We start from the raw sequence: 17,435 nt of genomic DNA on the forward strand, positions 1-17,435 counted from the left end.
TCCCCTTGTCCTATCAGTGGACACTCTTGTAAAAAGTCCCTCCCCAGCCTTCCTGTAGGTTCCCTTCAGGTATTGGAAGGCAGCTATTAGGTGCCGCTGAAGTCTTCTCTTTTCAAGGCTGAACAATCCCAGCTCCCGCAACCTGTCCTCGTAGCAGAGGTGCTCCAGCCCCTGGATCATCTTTGTGGCCCTCCTCTGAACAGGCTCCAACAAATCTGTGTCTCTCTTATGATGGGGACACCAGAACTGGATGCAGTATTCAAGGTGGGGTCTCACCAGAGCAGAGTAAAGGGGGAGAATCACCTCTCTTGACCTGCTGACCACGCTTCTCTTGATACATCCCAGGATGAGATTGGCCTTCTGGGCTGCATGAGCGCACTGCTGGCTCATGTTGAGCTTCTCATCTATAAACACCCCCAACTCCTTCTCTTCAGGGCTACTCTCAACCCACTCTGTGCCCAGTTTGTATTTGTGCCTAGGATTGGTCCGACCCAGGTGAAGGACCTTGCATTTTGACTTGTTGAAGCTGACGCAGTTAGCACTGGCTCATTTCTCAAGCCTATCAAGGTCCCTCTGGATGGCATCTCTTCCCTCAAGTGAGTCCACGGCACCACACAACTTGGTGTCATCGGCAAACTTACTGAGAGTGCACTCAATGCCGTCATCCATGTCGCTGGCAAAGATGTTGAACAGCACTGGACCCAGAACAGACCCCTGAGGGACACCGCTTGACACTGGTCTCCATGTAGACATCGCACCATTGACCACAACTCTTTGAGTGTGACCATCCAGCCAGTTCTTTATCCACTGAGTGGTCCATCTGTCAAATCCATGTCTCTCCATTTTAGAGACAAGGATGTCATGTGTGACAGTGTCGAACACCTTGCACAAGTCCAGGAAAATGACATCCATTGCTTTACCCACGTCAACCAGAGCTGTAGCTTTGTCGTAGAAGGGCACTAAATTAGTTCAGGCATGACTTGCCCCTAGTGAAGCCATGTTGGCTGTCACCAACCACTTGGTTATTTTTTATGTGCCTTAGTACAGCTACCAGGAGAATCTGTTCCATGATTTTACAGGGACAGGTCTGTAACCTGTGCTACTTTTTTCCTCCCTTGCCATGTCTGCTAAACGGTGCCTGCAGTGAGGATTTTCACTGAAATTTGTGTTTCTTGTACTCTGCATTGCCCTTCAGTGCATCCTTCTCCACAGCACCTGCTTTTCAAAGGCGTTGCACAAAGTGACTTAATACCTTATTCAGTAATGGAAACTAGTGACATGTTTCGCTCTTTTCCAGAGCCTGGTCTTATCCTGACTGTTTTTGCAATTGCAAACATGTCTTCTTTCAGTTGCTGCTGTCTCTTTCATTACATTATTGTTGATTTTTCAAGTTGGAGCGACTGGTTGCACGATCTGTCACTATTTGAGCTTTGTTAACCTGTCACTTGCTCTTCTTCCACCCATTTCTCCTCCTCCCTGCATACAAACTAATTTGTAAAGCTTAGATGTACTTCCCTAAAAAACTGAAGACGGATTATTTATTTTGATACGAGTTCTTCCAATAGGCAATTTGTAGAGAGATTTACAAAGGTTTCTTTCGCGAAGGCTGGATGCAGCACCTGAATTGCTTGCAAGGACCAGCTTCCAAACAAGCTCCGTTCACAGGCTTTTGGTGAAAATTTTGTGTCCTTTTGATGATCTGTAATAATTTTATGAATTACACTCACATGGTCATTGAGATGTTTACTCTGTGAATATCATAGTTAACAAAGGACTACCTAATTAATTAGAGTCTACTGAAAGTAGACCTTGATTAATTTACCATCCATGAGGTCAGGCATCAGGGAGTAGTTGCCATGTGCCGACTGCAGCTTTGTGAAGCCAAAAGGCACTACGTGTTTTCTAAGCAATTGGGAACTGGAGCAGCACATTGCAGTTACTTCCCAAAGCCCTGGGAGAGCAGGGGAAGGATTTCCTGCCAGGAGGTAAGAGGCACTGCATTGGTGGAGCCTTGACAAAGTACAGAGCTGGCGGTGCACCAGAATCTGCCATTTAAAATCATTTTATGCCTGGTTTAGCATGTTAGAAACCCGTAAGCAGTAGCAACTAGTAAGCGAATAGAATTGTTCAACATCAGCTGCTGCTTTCAAAACACTGAAGAATTAATTTAAAAAAAACTCAAAATATTTGTAGGATCTTGTGCATGTGAAGTTTTGGGTTGTGTTTGCATTGCTTGGCAGATATTGCTGTCATTTTACAACATATCACAGCATTACAGTTAAACTACAGTCTACTCTTACTGCTGGTCACCTCACTTCTTTTTTCTTTCCTCCTGGATTTTTTTTCCTTCCTTTGTAGTGCCCTCTTGTAGTAATTTGTAATGAAGCTTGTTGATAAATATTTGGAGAAGAAGGAATGAAGAAAAGGCGAAGATGACTGAGATAAAGCAAGAAAAGTAAGAAATAAAGGAGAATGGAGAATATAATGCTGTGATCAGAGACTGGATTTTAAAATTAACTGGTTTTAAAGCTTTAAAAAAGCATAACAGATGATCAGTTGCAACTTTTCATTGTGTTCCTTTTTAATTTCTGTCAGTTTATTCAGGATATTTTCAAAGTCTGATAGCTAAAATAGTTTTACATGTGTGCAAATTGCATAGTAAACCTGAATGAGTTAACTGCCTTTTTTAAAAAAAAAAAAAATAGAATTGTGGAGGACAGCATATTTCAGCCTTTGGCTTTAACAGCACAAATAGGTTTTCTTGATGTTCTGGCCGCGGACTGGGTTTGGGGTTAGGTTGTATTTCCTGCTGTTCCAAACTCAAATGGGGTCTCTTTCCATTTCCTAATTGTTTGTCATTAATCTGGATATACTGATATATATGTTAACACTATTGCTTTTGTTATCTTTCATTTCTGTCACTTGCACACATGCGTGCACACACATGCATGTTCATGTATGTATGAATTTATTAAAAAAATAGATACAACTTCAGCAGAGTTGAATCTCATCTTCATAATGAGATATATCCTGGATGAGCAAATAAAGAGAGAATTACGGTCTTAATTTCTTGGAAAACACTCTGATTCAGGTAAACGTGGACTTCCCTTGGGTCTTGTGTGTTCTCAGTGAATGTCCTGATGTGATGAGATGTCAAGATTTTCTCTCTGTTTTTGACAGAGAGCTGGTGTCAGTAACACTTTCCTCAAGGCTTCATATTTGATGAATTGACATTTTTTATGAAAACTTTGTGCGTACAACTTACTTCGTCTGAGCAGTTAAGAAAGAAATGGACCACCTTTTTTGACTAGAGAACTGTACATATAACCAATTTCCTAAATTTACGTGGCGTGTTCATAAAAGTGCAGATAGATATTATGGAAATTATGTTAGTGAGTTTGGATTTCTTTTAATTTATTTTTTTTTTAAATAGCTGGACTGTTGAAGTTTTCCCTTCCGCTGTTGGATAGTAGGTGCTTTGTACGCTATGAATTTTATTGTATGAACAGTCATGAGAGGACAATGTTAGTGACATTTTCTGCATTTAATCATAGAATCATTTAGATTGGAAAACACCCTTAACACGATTAAGTTCAACCATTAACCTAACACTGCCAAGTCCACTACTAAACCATGTCCCTGCGCACTAAGTCTATGTGTCTTCTAAGTACCTCCAGGGATGGTGACTCAACCACTTCCCTAGGCAGCTTATTCCAATGCTTGATAACCCTTTCAGTGAAGAAATTTTTCCTAATATCCAATCTAAACTACTGTTTTAGTGTTGGTTAGATGACTTGTAAGAAAGTCTCTTGTTTCCTGTTCTTGATAAGAAAAAAAATATCCATCTTCCTGGCATCATCTCCTACTGCTCCTTTTAATTAGTTGTCAGTTGGCTAGTTTCTCTCTGTGACGCCTCAAGCCCTTGAGTGTGGGATTAGAAAGGGACACACTGATGCTCATTTGCTAATCTGTAAGAGCTGTGTTCTGCTTGGGATGGATTTTTCTTACTTCACCTGTTCAGTTGCAATGAGCTTTTAGTGTAGGTACCAAAATGTACTACGAACAGCATGGCCAGTTAGTTCTGAAGTATTTTGTTGATGTGATTCAAAAGTTTTGGGGTCTGTGCAAGTTGTAAGAGAATGTATACCTGCCTGGGACGATACACAGTTGGGAAGATGCTGTTTTCTTGCTGCTTTGTGGGTAGAGCTAGAAAGTCTTACAATTGTTTTTTTTTTTTGAATGGGCTATGGTCTTATAGACAAGTCATTCATCTGAACAAGAAGGGGCTTGAAACTGGGACTACCAGCTCACCCTGACGTGCTTGATGCATGCAGCTTCCACCACCTTTTGGGGTGAGTTCTTACACAATGATGTGTTATTCCTTGTTTTCTGTAAATGGTTTCATGGAAGAGTGGAATACAATTGCTGCAATTTATTGCACTGTTTTCTTGTGAGGTCTCTTGAGTTGGAATGTATGGTCAATGGTTTTGTGATACGTTAGTCCTCAGCTTTTTTTTACGTGGTAATTCACTTAGCTTCGTGCGTACCTGTTCCTCTCTGTGGCATCCGATCTGCTACAGTAGTACATGTGTAAAAGCTGCACCTGCAAGTGAGGTGAGCTGTGAATATGCCTGACTGCGATTCAGCAGCTACCTTCAGGGCAATTTTCAGCAGCTCTTTTTCCCAGAGTCAACTTGAGTCCTCTCTCTTATGTGAACAGGGCCTCTCTTTGTCACAGTGGGGAGCAAGGGATGATAGAAGGAGCCATTTGATGTGTGAGATCTGCTGTTGTGCCCGTCAATTCTCTGTATTACTCAGCCTCTCTCTCTAACAAAAAAAAAAATAAAATACAGCATATGGGGAACCACAGACACGACCAGCTGAACTGAGGCCGAGTTGCATGTTAGCATAAGAGAGCATCTGCTGTGTAATTCTTGTCGAAGGACAACACTAATCTCATTGAGTCATTATTTCTCAGGAGGTAATTTTCTCCTTTTGCTTAGCTCAGTACTGTGCTGTGGTTAATGCTGTTTGCTAGGCAGGGTATGTACTGCAAGGGTTGACTGAAAGGCCTTGGTGAGCGGTTAAATCTGTGGAGAAAATGGTACAGGTTAACTACAAAGTCATAACACAGTGATGCATAAACGCACTATTCAGGACGTTTTAAATGAACTACTGTAGCCTCAAAGAAAAGTGAATTGATTGAGTGATTTATTGTAAAAAGTGATAAGATTAAGAAAATAATTTGAATATTCAATGTAAGTTAAGCCTATATTATTTAGCCTATATATATTCTGTTATACAGAACTTTGATAAAAACTAAAATGACAAGATGGAGTATGTTTAGCTTTTCCAATTGCAAACTCCCCATTTAAAGTTTGTATCCTGCAAAAATCGCATCCTGTTTAGTTCAATATTTGCTGGTACTTGAATCTTCTTAGACAGGTGAGTGGTATAGCTAATTTTAAGCCAGTGGTAGAAACTTGGATTTGATCCAAGCAGTACTGTGATTTCTGCCGGATGAGTCCCATTCAGAGTTTCTGAGGTATTTTTACCTAGCACTGCGTTGTGCAACTTTAACATTTGACAAATATGAAGTCCTTTGCTGCTACTGCTAATGTGGCATGTGCTTTCCTGTCTCTGCATCTAAGAGAAGGAGAAGCTGCAGCTGCTAACAGATGTTAACAAACTCCAAATTTCATTATCTTCCTTCTTGGCTCTCGTAATTTCCCTTTATACCTCCTCTTGACTGGAGAAACAGGAAATGTTACTGGTAAAAGTATCATGGGCTCAAGTGGCTGTTGCATATTTTCTGAGAAATGGCATTGCATGTGTGACTTCCAGTGTTCCAAAAAGCAGCTGAGAACATCTGTGAGAATAATTCAATAACCAAAACATCAGAAAATCAGTTATACACACACTGGAAAATGCTCTTATTTCAAAATTGGTCTGTATAACTACTACCTCATATTTTCACTATTGTAGTTTCAACATACTTCTAGCTGATATTATCATCTTCCTCTAGAGTGAGTGGAGATTAACACTGCATGTCATTTCAAAACTGTGATTGTAAGCTTCCAGCTGGAATGCACATTTGCTTTAGTTCTGTCAATACTGCAAGAACAGTATCATGAAATAATGTGAGGGTAGGAGTAAAACAAAATAGAAGTGAAAATAAGAAATCTTTTGTTGTGAAGTCCATTGGCTAGTGGATATTGCTAAGACTAATTGTCAACCTGGAATTCCAGGAAACTATTAAAATTTGTAGGAATTCCAGGGGTTCTGTACTTAGCTTCTGCACTTGGCTTCTGTGCTTAGAATCTTCAAGTCCATGCTGAAGATAAAAACACTGATGCCAAACAGTCCAGCACCTTTTGAAACAGTCCTGAGTAGGAAGCCTTACATTCATAATTTGAATTTTGTTTAGGCAGTTTACAGGCCACATTCTCAGTAACTTTAGTTAGAGCTTTACCTCTAATCTTTTCCCTGGAAGTGGTCACTGCACTGGTGCTTACCAAGTATCCAACTAGCTAAACATTTTTAAATATTATCAGAGAGATGTATTGAGGAGGGTGGAGTTGCAAGGTAAATCAACTATGATGACACATTGGGTCTTATGATAAAATAAGATCCAAAGAGAGATTTGCTTTTCCGGGACATCATGCTTGATTCCCTAGAGAGAGAGTTGCGGAAGGACAACTAAGATTTCTTAATGTCCTGTATCAGGGCTTCTTGATCTTGTGGGTCATCTTGATAGTGGTCAGTTTGCAGCTTTTCTGTGGAAGAAACACAAGTAAAGATGAATTTGGGTGCTGAGTAGGGTGATTGTCCCAAAAGTCTTATAAAGTGGTAATTTACACTAAAAGATTATTGGATTCTAAAATACTGTTGCTGCTAGGGAGTTTTTCTTCTTTGTAACTCTCATGTATTACATTCAAATTTATATAATGCTGTTAGTCTCATATTTCAAACTGTTTTCCATTTTCTTTGATTGCTTTGCTCTATTTAGTAACACACCAAAGAGGGCTCAAGATGAACAAGAGAAAGCGTGTATGTGCGTGTGTAGGGAGGAGGAGCAGATGCAATTCCAAAGCTGGAAACAATTTCCAGGCAGAGGCATCTCTATTGATATGAAAGAAAGGTCATAGCTACTTGAAGAGGCAATACTAACAATGGATTCTTGGGAGAAGGCTCGTTCTCTGCTAAAGTAAAATTTATACCATAGCAGTTGGATCGATCTCCTGATCTGTCTGATATCTTTGAGATGCTGATGCTTCAGCTGTATGAGGAGAAGCTACCCTAAGGCAAGTGCACGTCAGACCATCTCGTTTGAAGCCCTCCAAGGAGTCCCATTCAAGAGCATTCAGTATGTGCTCCGGTAGCGCCGATGGTGCAGCGAAGGCATGCCTCCTGAGGAGCTGCTTCTGCAAGCAGGCACAGTCTCTGTTTCTGGGAGCCACTGTGATCCCTGCACAGCCGGATGACAAGGTGACATGCAGATCATGTACAAGCAGAAAATTCTGCATGAACATGCAGTGTTCTTGTAGCTGCAGTAGGCCATCGCAGCTTGAGGAGGTCCTGTGAAAATCGTATACTGTGGGGTCTGACTGGGAACAAGACTTTTGTCTATTCGTGGCCCACTAAGAAAAGTGTTCTCTAGCAGGAAGTAGGCTCTCACTGAAAAAATGGGCAAAAAGTATTTTTTGTAGTGGACAATGCTAGGGTTGGGTAAAAAGGGAAGGGAGAGGTGACGACAGTCCAGACCAAATGATACTGTTTTGTGTATCAGCATATTCCTATACCTAATTATAGATATCTAAAGCAACTCTAAATGTGGACTTCTAGCCCACATCTATCCAGAATAATAAATTTCAAATAATAAGCATTAGCTGTTAGGATCAGATTCATAAAATTCAGAAGCTCACACTATAATATGAAAATGGGTCTGCATTTGGGGCTCTTGTTGGACTGTTCAGCTTCCAAGTACCAGCCTCTATACTTAATAACCACAGAGAAACATTTCTTGCAACAACTTGTGGAGACCATTCAGGTGCATACCTACATGCACTTTTAGTGGATGTCTCTCAGACCTGCCTTGTGAAGCTGTGGTCTCTGCATTGCTTTTACTCCTGAAAGGTCAGATGAGGAAGATGCACAGAGCCGTCCAGCCTCTTGGCTTTGATCTGGTTTCAGGTTCAGCAAGTATGGAGCCGAGATCGTGTTCTGAAAAACAGCTTAACAGGGCACTTTAATAAGGTGTGTTGTGAATTTTTTCTACAAATCTCAACCCTGCAGTGGAGTCCTCTAATAATGATGGCTTAATGAAGTGACTAGGCTTGTCTTAGTGCAATTTCTGCCTGTAGCATGTATTGTATCTCTCAGAAGCATCCTTAGAGGAGGTCATTGCATTCCTGTGGTAGATGGCTTCACAACTAATTAGAGTGTTACAGTAAACCAAGAGTCCTGGATTGCTGAACAGGATCTCTTCAGAGAAGGTAAAGACATTTATGGGCTAGTGTAACTTCACGAATGAAAAGGAAATGTCACCTGTTTCGTATGTTCAGACATTGTCATTACTATCTCATAATTAATTTTAGCCTTCATTTGTTTCCTGGCTGTCTATAACTCTTCTAAGCAGTTTGATGAGGACAATATCCTGCATAATAGTCTTTGCAGAAGCAATATAGTGAGTCTCCTCACTATTAGTAAAGAGAAAATCAACCCTCCTTTGAGCTTTTCTGGCCATGCTACGTGCTAAACAAAGAAAATGTTCCCTGAATAAAGGTCTGCAGGAAAGACCCAACTATTTTAAGCTGCTGGGAGGCTTAAATAGTGCTAAGAGCAAAGCTCTCTCTGTAGTATTATTTTATTAAAGCAAGACTCTTTACCTGAACTGGTGATACTTATTTTTCTTAGGTAAATGCTTTTCAGAGCTGAGTAGAGAAAAATTCCAAAGGCTTTAAATGTAGAAATATGAATGCAGCAATGAAATTGAAGCTGAACTGCAGGCAGTTGTATGTCCCCTGTGTTTTAAGTATGTACTCAGCTGTTTGACCTTGGATGATTCTGACTTCATATATTTTACCCTAAGGATCTCAACTTCCAAGGATGAGATCGCTGTGTTTAATGATTTGAGGATACTGCATATCTGTTAATATCGATTCCATGGTGATAATAAGTGGAGCTGTTTTTTTTGTTAGTTTTGTTGTGTGTCCTGTAACAGCTCTTCTTAGAGAAGCAAGTGAAATATTGAACTTCTTGTTGCTTCCATTAAAAAGGAAGAGGTGAGGAGGAAGAGAAAAGAAGAAAACCAAACATAATTGAGATCGATTGTGAAAATGGATGTAGTGGTATCATATACTGCTTGTTCTTGAAAGTGGAGAACAAGAGGAATATTTAATGTACTGCATATTCTATTTTTCTGTAATCATATGAGTGGTCATATTTAATAATAGTTGCTGGAGATGCTGCACACGAAGTTCTTTTAATATGGTAGATATCATTTGTTCTGTAATCAAAATTAACATGTGTTTTGCATGTAACTTGTGTTAACCAATAACAGTGTGTGTCTTAAAATTTAAGAAGCTGTTCTGCTTCATGCTGATCTTTTTCTGGAAACCACCGTTGACAGACAGAAAGTTCTTCTGTCTTTAAATAGATACTAATTTTTCTCTTTTCTTGGCTAGGTCTAATCCAGTATTTTGAAAACTATTTTTAGCATTTGTAGGAGGAGAGTGCTACAATCATTCATCCTCTTGCCAGTTGTTAAATGTGCGAGTCTGAATCCCCCTGAATCAGTCAGGGGAACTCTGATGTGACCGTGTGTCTCACAGGATTTGTTTATGCCTTAGGGTTTGTATACATGTGGGCTTCCTCATGTGTTTGCAAGGGATAAATAGTTCCTGCATCCGTACTTACAAAGAGTTTTTTTTGCATATAGTCATTTGTGACAGCTCCTGAGAGTATGTGGGAGGGTGCAGGGAGAAGATATGCCTCTTCAACCTAATTATATTTTCAGTTTCTGGTTTGATGTATTTTTAATCTTGTTATTGGTTGATGTAGATTACTGTTTTGATGCAGTATATGTCTTCAAAGATATTTCACAGGTTAACTCAGACGCTGAACAGCTCTTTGCAGTGAGTTGCTGCTGGTGAACAGGCATCAGTTCAGGTATGTTAAACTTCTGAGATAGAATGAGATGTACTAATCAACATAGACTAAGTAAGCAACTAAACATACAATACTGTCTTATAAAACACATTGTGCCTTAAAGTGAAACTCAGGATTTCGTATCTTGTTTAAGAATTCTTGTTTACCAAACGCAGTACTTTGAAAATGAGCTATAAACTTGTTTCTGTAGAGTCTGGAGTAACTTTTAAGCAAAAAAGCTGCTGAAAGAATACATTAGAAACTGGAAATTATATGGAGGGCAACATCTGAGGACTTACTAGTTTAGTGGTAGTTTCAGACCAGTTAACAGGAATGTACTTAATGCGGAGGATTTTCTGGCAGCAAAATTGTAACTGCATTCTGCAAAAGATGAAACTTTTTTTTTTAATAAACAGTATTGTTAGTCTTTAAAGAGATAAATAGAATTTTCATTAAAATGTTCTTTTTACAGTAGAACAATAGCCACAGTGTCAGTCTTATTTGCTCATTTCATAAGTATGATCATACTGAGATGATGAATTGCAACATCCAGGACTTTCTAGTTAAAGACTGTCCAGCTTGGTGTGCGGTTTTGACCTGGACTGATGGATTACAGAGTGAAGGAGCAGATTTGCAGCTGAACTCGCTATCATTTTAAGAGGTGATTTGAGGACAGTAAGCAATATACTGTTTTGAACTAAATCCATAAAATATGACAGAAATTGATGCAAGAAGTAATTGAGCTAATACATTGAAACATTTCTGTAGTTTACGTATCTACCTTGGTGGTAAAGGTAGATACCATAGACAGTTGCTTGCTGTAGGAGGCGCAAATTTAGTCATTTGATTTACAGCACTTCACAGTAGCAACTCTTTGGTGCAAGGGTTCATTCTGTTTCCCATGCTTCCTTTTGAATTGGTAGTAAATATAAACCTGCCTGCTACCATGTATGGTATTAATTATACACCTGTAATTTATTAACTGATTATATGTTTGGATTAACTGTCCACCATTGCACCGTTATTCTCTGTGTTTTCTTCTGTTTTTTTTGTTAAATGTTATTACGTACAAAACATCGGAAACGTGAAACGTGCTAAAATTAGTGCACATCGTGCTCTCAGTGAGATGGGGAGGTCTGCCTTCCTTGCAGAATTGAAGCAACATCTATGGTACACTCCATTTGAGCTCGACTTCCTAAAAACCAAGAACAATTTACTTTAGACTATTCTTTGGTTGACATTTTGGACAGACTTGTGTCCTGAAGTTGTTCTTTGTGGACTGTGTTCTGATTTAAATGCATTTCTTTTCTTGTCAAGACAACAGAAATTAGGAAATTGCAGTAAGCAGAGAGGGCAGATGGTGCAGCTACAGCAGAGGCCTGAAAGAGCTCAGGTTTTATCTGCCTCTGTTGCTGGTTTCTCACTTGTGTTTTCCACAAATCTTGCAGCCTTTTTCTTCTTTTTCAAAAAAAAACCCGCCCAAAACAGTAAGAAGTCATCTGATTGCAAGGGATCATCAAAATGTAAAGCTGGTACTTCACAGCTTCTATGTCCCTTAGGCCAGTATATGTAGTTTACCTGGCAAAAAATACTATGTTGTGTTTTCAGGGAAGGGAAGAGATGAGGAAGCCAACAAGGAAATAATTCCTTTAGCCAGCTTTCACTGTAGTGAGCTCATGTTTTCATACTAGCTAGTTACTATGCATTTGGTGGATAAGGAATTGGCTCAATGGCCACACTCAGAGAGTAGTGGTCAATGGCTCAATGTCCAAGTGGAGACCAGTCACGAGTGGTGTCCCTCAGGGGTCCGTGTTGGGCCGGCCCTCTTCAACATCTTTGTCGGTGACGTGGACAGTGACATGGAGTGCACCCTCAGCAAGTTCGCCGATGACACCAAGCTGTGTGGTGCCGTCGACACGCTGGAAGGGAGGGATGCCATCCAGAGGGACCTCGACAGGCTGGAGAGGTGGGCCCGTACCAACCTCATGAAGTTTAACCAGGCCAAGTGCAAGGTCTGGGTCATGGCAATCCCAGGCACAAGTACAGACTGGGCGGAGAATGGATCGAGAGCAGCCCTGAGGAGAAGGACTTGGGAGTACTGGTGGACGAGAAGCTCAATATGAGCCGGCAATGTGCTCTTGCGGCTCAGAAGGCCAACCGCGTCCTGGGCTGCATCAGGAGGAGCGTGGCCAGCAGGTTGAGAGAGGTGATTCTCCCTCTCTACTCTGCCCTCATGAGACCTCACCTGGAGTACTGCGTCCAGTTCTGGAGCCCCCGACATAAGAAGGACATGGACCAGTTGGAGAGGGTCCAGAGGAGGGCCACGAAGATGATGAGAGGGCTGGAGCACCTTTCCTATGAGGACAGGCTGAAAGAGTTGGGGCTGTTCAGCCTGGAGAAGAGGAGGCTCCGGGGTGACCTTATAGCGGTCTTCCAGTACCTCAAGGGGGCCTACAAGAAAGATGGGGAGAGGCTGTTCAGGAGGGCCTGTTGTGATAGGACAAGGGGTAATGGTTTTAAAATAGAGGGAGGTAGATTCAGATTGGATATTAGGAAAAAATTTTTTACCATGAGAGTTGTAGAACACTGGAACAAGTTGTCCAGAGAGGTGGTGGATGCTCCATCCCTGGAGACATTCAAGGCCAGGTTGGACAAGGCCCTGAGCAACCTGATCTAGTTGGAGATATCCCTGTTCCTTGCAGGGGGGTTGGACTAGATGACCTTTGAAGGTCCCTTCCAGCCCTAATCATTCTATGACTCTATGACTCTATTTTCGAGCTTGCACTTTACTTCCTACAGAAGCCTGCCTGTAACTATGTAGCTCTCTAGAGAGTAAAGACCCTGGTTGAGGAGAAACAAGCTGTAGTGTATGTTTTTAATAGATAGTTACTGATGAAATCCGTTACAGTACTGCTAACTGAGAGAGGTCGGTGATAGTACTGTATATTTTACTGCCATGTGCGTTTCTCTCTTTTCTTACTTGTGCATGTTACAAATAGATGTACTTTCAACAGTATTCAGAATTTGGTGGCGGAGGCAGAAAAATATGAAGAAGTAGACAGCGACGGGTCTACAGATAAAGAAAGTACCAGAGATGCTTCTAATAATCTTTGAGCAGTTGGCTAATTTCAAAGCATACCAATGTCCTACTTAGAACTTAGGTATGTATAGGTCAATATCTCTGCCCCTCAGGTTTTGCACAAAAGTATAAATCGTGTGCATTTTATCCAGCAGTTGACCCAAAGGAAAACACACAAGTAACAAAAGCCAAAGTTGTGGCTGTGCCACCTTCTCTTTGCTTCTATTTTACGCTTGTTTCTGCCCACCTCGCACAAAAATTGATGTGGCTGCTCTTCTGTAGCAAACGTCTTACAGATTTGAAAGGGCTAAGCTTCTTACCTACCTTTAGAAATTTTGCTGGCTAGAACAAGGAATTTGCAAATAAATGTAAAAAATTTTAAGGAACTGCTTACAGACCCTAATGGATATGATTTTTTCTGAGAGAAGGGCAGGTAGTTTAGGCCCATTTTACAGGAGACTGAAGACTCAAATGTTCCAAGATTTGTCCACATTCACACAGGCAGAGTAAATGTAGGACTACAGAAGCTTTCTTTGGTAGTGGGAAGCTCAGACCCCTGTATTCCCATATGATGAGAGAGACCCATATGCTTTGAAGGCTCAGACAGACATTAACAGTTCTGGTGCAGCTTTTGGTAAGGCTTACAAAGGTCTTGCAAGTGAAATAAAAATAGATAAATCATTTCAGCAGCACTATCTGTGTATATGCACCTTTTTCTTAAATTGGTAACGTGAGTATGCAGATCCTATTCACAGTGACATGAATTTGTAAGTGGTGTCCTGCAGTAGTGTCTGCTTACAAAATAGCATCAGGGAGTCTTCCATTTTGGGGAGCCTGTGAAGCCTCTGAAATGGTTACATTAAGTTTTCAGTGAGATTATTCTGATGAACTTTTGATCTGTGAAATAAAATCACAACATGCAAACTAGCACTTCTGGGTTTTCGATATTTTGAGAAATTTTTGCTTCTCAGAATGAAGCTTCTTGCTGCTGTCAGGTAAAAGGTAGATGGATTCCTTGCATGCCCCCTGTGTGCTTCCTCACATAGGGCTGCATGTCCCGATTCTACTCCATGCTTCACATTGACTCCCACTGGAGTAATTTTAAAAGTTTTCACTGTCTCAAAATGTATAGTAATCCTACTTTTCAAAGTAGTCTTTAAATTTCATACTAGTGTTCTTTGAAAAAAGACTATTTGTGCGAGTTGAAAGGAGCCAAATATTTTTAAATCTGTAGAGCATTCTCTGAGTTCTGATATACTGATGTCATAATGATATCACTGAACTTACCCTTATTAGGCACCAATATTTGTTTACTACAGGTTTATTTAAGGTAAATTTTAGGAATGCAACTAGTTTGCCTTTTTATATCGACACATGTAAGTTTTCTTTGTTCTAAGGCCCTATGTTACAGTATTTAGAATATTTAGTTATAAGTTTTTAAAAGAACCTGCAAAACTTGAAGCAGTTGTGAAATTTGCATTTATCTGGAACAGAATTGTTTTTCTGCATGAATTGATGCATCACTGATGAATGGCATCACTGTAGTACAGGGTTGCAGAGGTTAACTTCTCGTGCTTGCACATGAAAATTGGTATGCAAGTGGGAAGTTGAATGAGTGGTGGGAGGCTTTTATCCTTTCTTGCCAAAACAGTTTGGCAGAACTTGTATGAGAGCAATGGGACACATGCCTCTATCATCCTATTAAGGAACAGTGGGCTTCTGTTGTGTTCCTGTTAAATGCAACCTCTGGTATTTCTAACGGGGAGTAGATTCCTTGTTCATGTGTGTTTCTGAAGAAAAATGACATGCAGATGAATAAAAGTCGTAGGCTGAATCTACATCACATATCTGCTAGCCAGGCTGGTGGGGAAACAAGCAGGATTGTCAGCTGGGGGCACAAACTGGCATTTCTGCAAAATGTTATTCTTTTTGGGTTTGTCTTAAATAGTCTAAACAACCTTGGGGCACTGAGCTGGTAGGGAGCAAAATTGTTATGGATAAGGATAAGACTGAAGAAGTGAGTAGCAAATAAGCTATGCTGCCAAGCAGCAGATACTTGTCTGTCTTGGCATCCTGTTGGAAATGTTTGTGCAGTTTAATGGAAACTGGTTTGTAGTGGAGACAGAGAGGAGAAGGAACGATTTATGAGTAAAGAGAGGATCTCTGCTAATTCGCTTGCATTACGTTTAGGAAAGTGCCTCAGAGGGGAAAAAAAAACCCAAACCCAAAGTACTGTGACAATGGTTTTTAAAACTGGAGAGTCTCAAATTCCTAGGGTATAAATACCCAGAGGTCAGTTGGCAGGCAAAGTACTGAACTTGCCTTCACCAGGAGGAAGTGAAATTCTCAATCTCAGCTTCTCAAACCAGCCTCAAAGTGTCTTGGTTTCCTGGCTGAAATAGGAAGCATGATGCTAATTTCCATCACAAAGATGCCACACAAGAGATGAATCTATTCATATTGTTTGGAAGAGTTGTGTGACAATGATGGGGGCTTGTCTTGTGCTCTAAAATGAAGGACTGCAGAACTTTCTGCGTACATTTTTGCAGTATTGTGATATATGGCCAGTTTGGTAATGAAGTGGACACCTTGGTTAACCTGGCTTCTGCAGCTCTGATGCATGCAGATCCTTCAGAGGGACACTGTTGAACAGATTGCTTTTACCTAGGAAGCTGAAGAATCTCAGTCTGCTGAAACTGAGGGCACGTGCTGAGCTCTTCCACTCTGAGGAAACCACTTTTATGTTCAAGAGGTGAATTTTCAATGGTGTATATAAGGATTGTTTCAACCATTTACTCTTGCCACATTCAATTTTTTAGTACTTGTCCATTCATTTTATATCTCCATGTATTAAGCAATAATTAAAAAAAAAAGACAAATCTGTTTTCTGTGATGTTTTATTTCTAATTATATTTTTACTAGAGACATATTCCTTCAGCAGCAACTGTGACTTCACGTCATTTGTAAATCTGTGAGCTGTAGGACAGATCAATCGGAATCTAGTGCACGACTTCTAAGTAGGAAGATTACAAACCGTTTCATTTTTATTTTTATTTTTATTTTATTTTTATTTTTTATTTTTATTTTTATTTTTATTTATTTTTATTTTATTTTAAAAATTTTTATTTTTATTTTTGTTGCAGAAAATACTAAACAATCTCTCTGGACAGAAAAGCTTAGCATGGTGAATACACAAATAGAGAGGAGGAGAGAACGTGGGAAGGGAGGAATATTCCTGCTCAGGCAACCTTTGAGTTTCTCTGATGAACCAGAAGGGTGTTTAATTCAGTTGGGTTTTTGTTTGTTTGTTTTTCCTCTTGTTCATGCTACTTCCTTAAGGGAGCAGGCACTGAGGACTTTCCCCCCTTTCATTTTCTGTTGCTTTAGGCCTTCATTCCATTCCCATGGTGACTGCAATTTTCTGAGAACTGGCCCAGAGCACAGTAAGCCATGATGGTATTTTCATCGTATTCTGTGCGACAGTGTTGTCACTGGTATAGCGCTTATCACGGGGCTAAAAAGCCTAGTGTAGAGACTAACTGACTGGAGAAGAATTATGTGTGTATCCAAGAGAGAGTTCTTTTATGGCTGGGTTAGGCAAACAAGTGAACTTTATGTGGTTCTGCCCTCTTGTGTGAAATATTTGCTTCCATGCCCATAATGTTGCACCAGTCTGAATTTCTAGAAGTCTGTAGCCTTTGTCTAGACAGGAGAAGAAACTTACTTCAGATGAAGCAATGAAGATTTAAGTTGCGACTCAAGTCTTCCAGACTCTTTAGATGTTTCGTAGCCTGAGTATTTTAAAATACCCGCTGTTTGTGAGCCTGATTTTTTGTAGGTATTTTAAGAAGGCACTATTTTACTTCACAAAAAGGTGGAAAATAAATTGAGGATATCAGCTAATGTGTAGGCGTGTTGTAGCCTTTGTGTCTTAACCAGAACCTTAAGGAAGAGCGTGGTAAGCAACTTGGTACTGTATATAGTTGTAGTGCTGTAAATAAATCAGAACTGACCAGTGTATGAGGCTGTGTATGTGCATCTGTGCAAGTGGTGGTCTACGGCCAGTAATGGCTGTGCCTTGCTTTCAGATAGAGGTGGCTTTGTTAGCTCTTGAGGCAGAAGCCAGCAGGAGACCTCAGCAGGCTACGATGCCTCCCATGCCTGCAGCGCTGAACGGCCCTGGAGCACAGAATAGGCGACTGCTCAA

At 40.4% G+C, this 17,435-nt stretch overlaps 1 protein-coding gene across 1 annotated transcript in view; it reads left to right on the forward strand.

Moving 5' to 3' along the window:
* The window catches only part of FRMD3 (FERM domain containing 3), a 156,162-nt gene that overhangs the window by 24,623 nt on the left and 114,104 nt on the right, over positions 1-17,435 (forward strand). The window lies entirely within an intron of this gene.

Source organism: Tauraco erythrolophus, chromosome Z, assembly GCF_009769465.1.
Source record: "Tauraco erythrolophus isolate bTauEry1 chromosome Z, bTauEry1.pri, whole genome shotgun sequence".
Taxonomy (NCBI): domain Eukaryota; kingdom Metazoa; phylum Chordata; class Aves; order Musophagiformes; family Musophagidae; genus Tauraco; species Tauraco erythrolophus.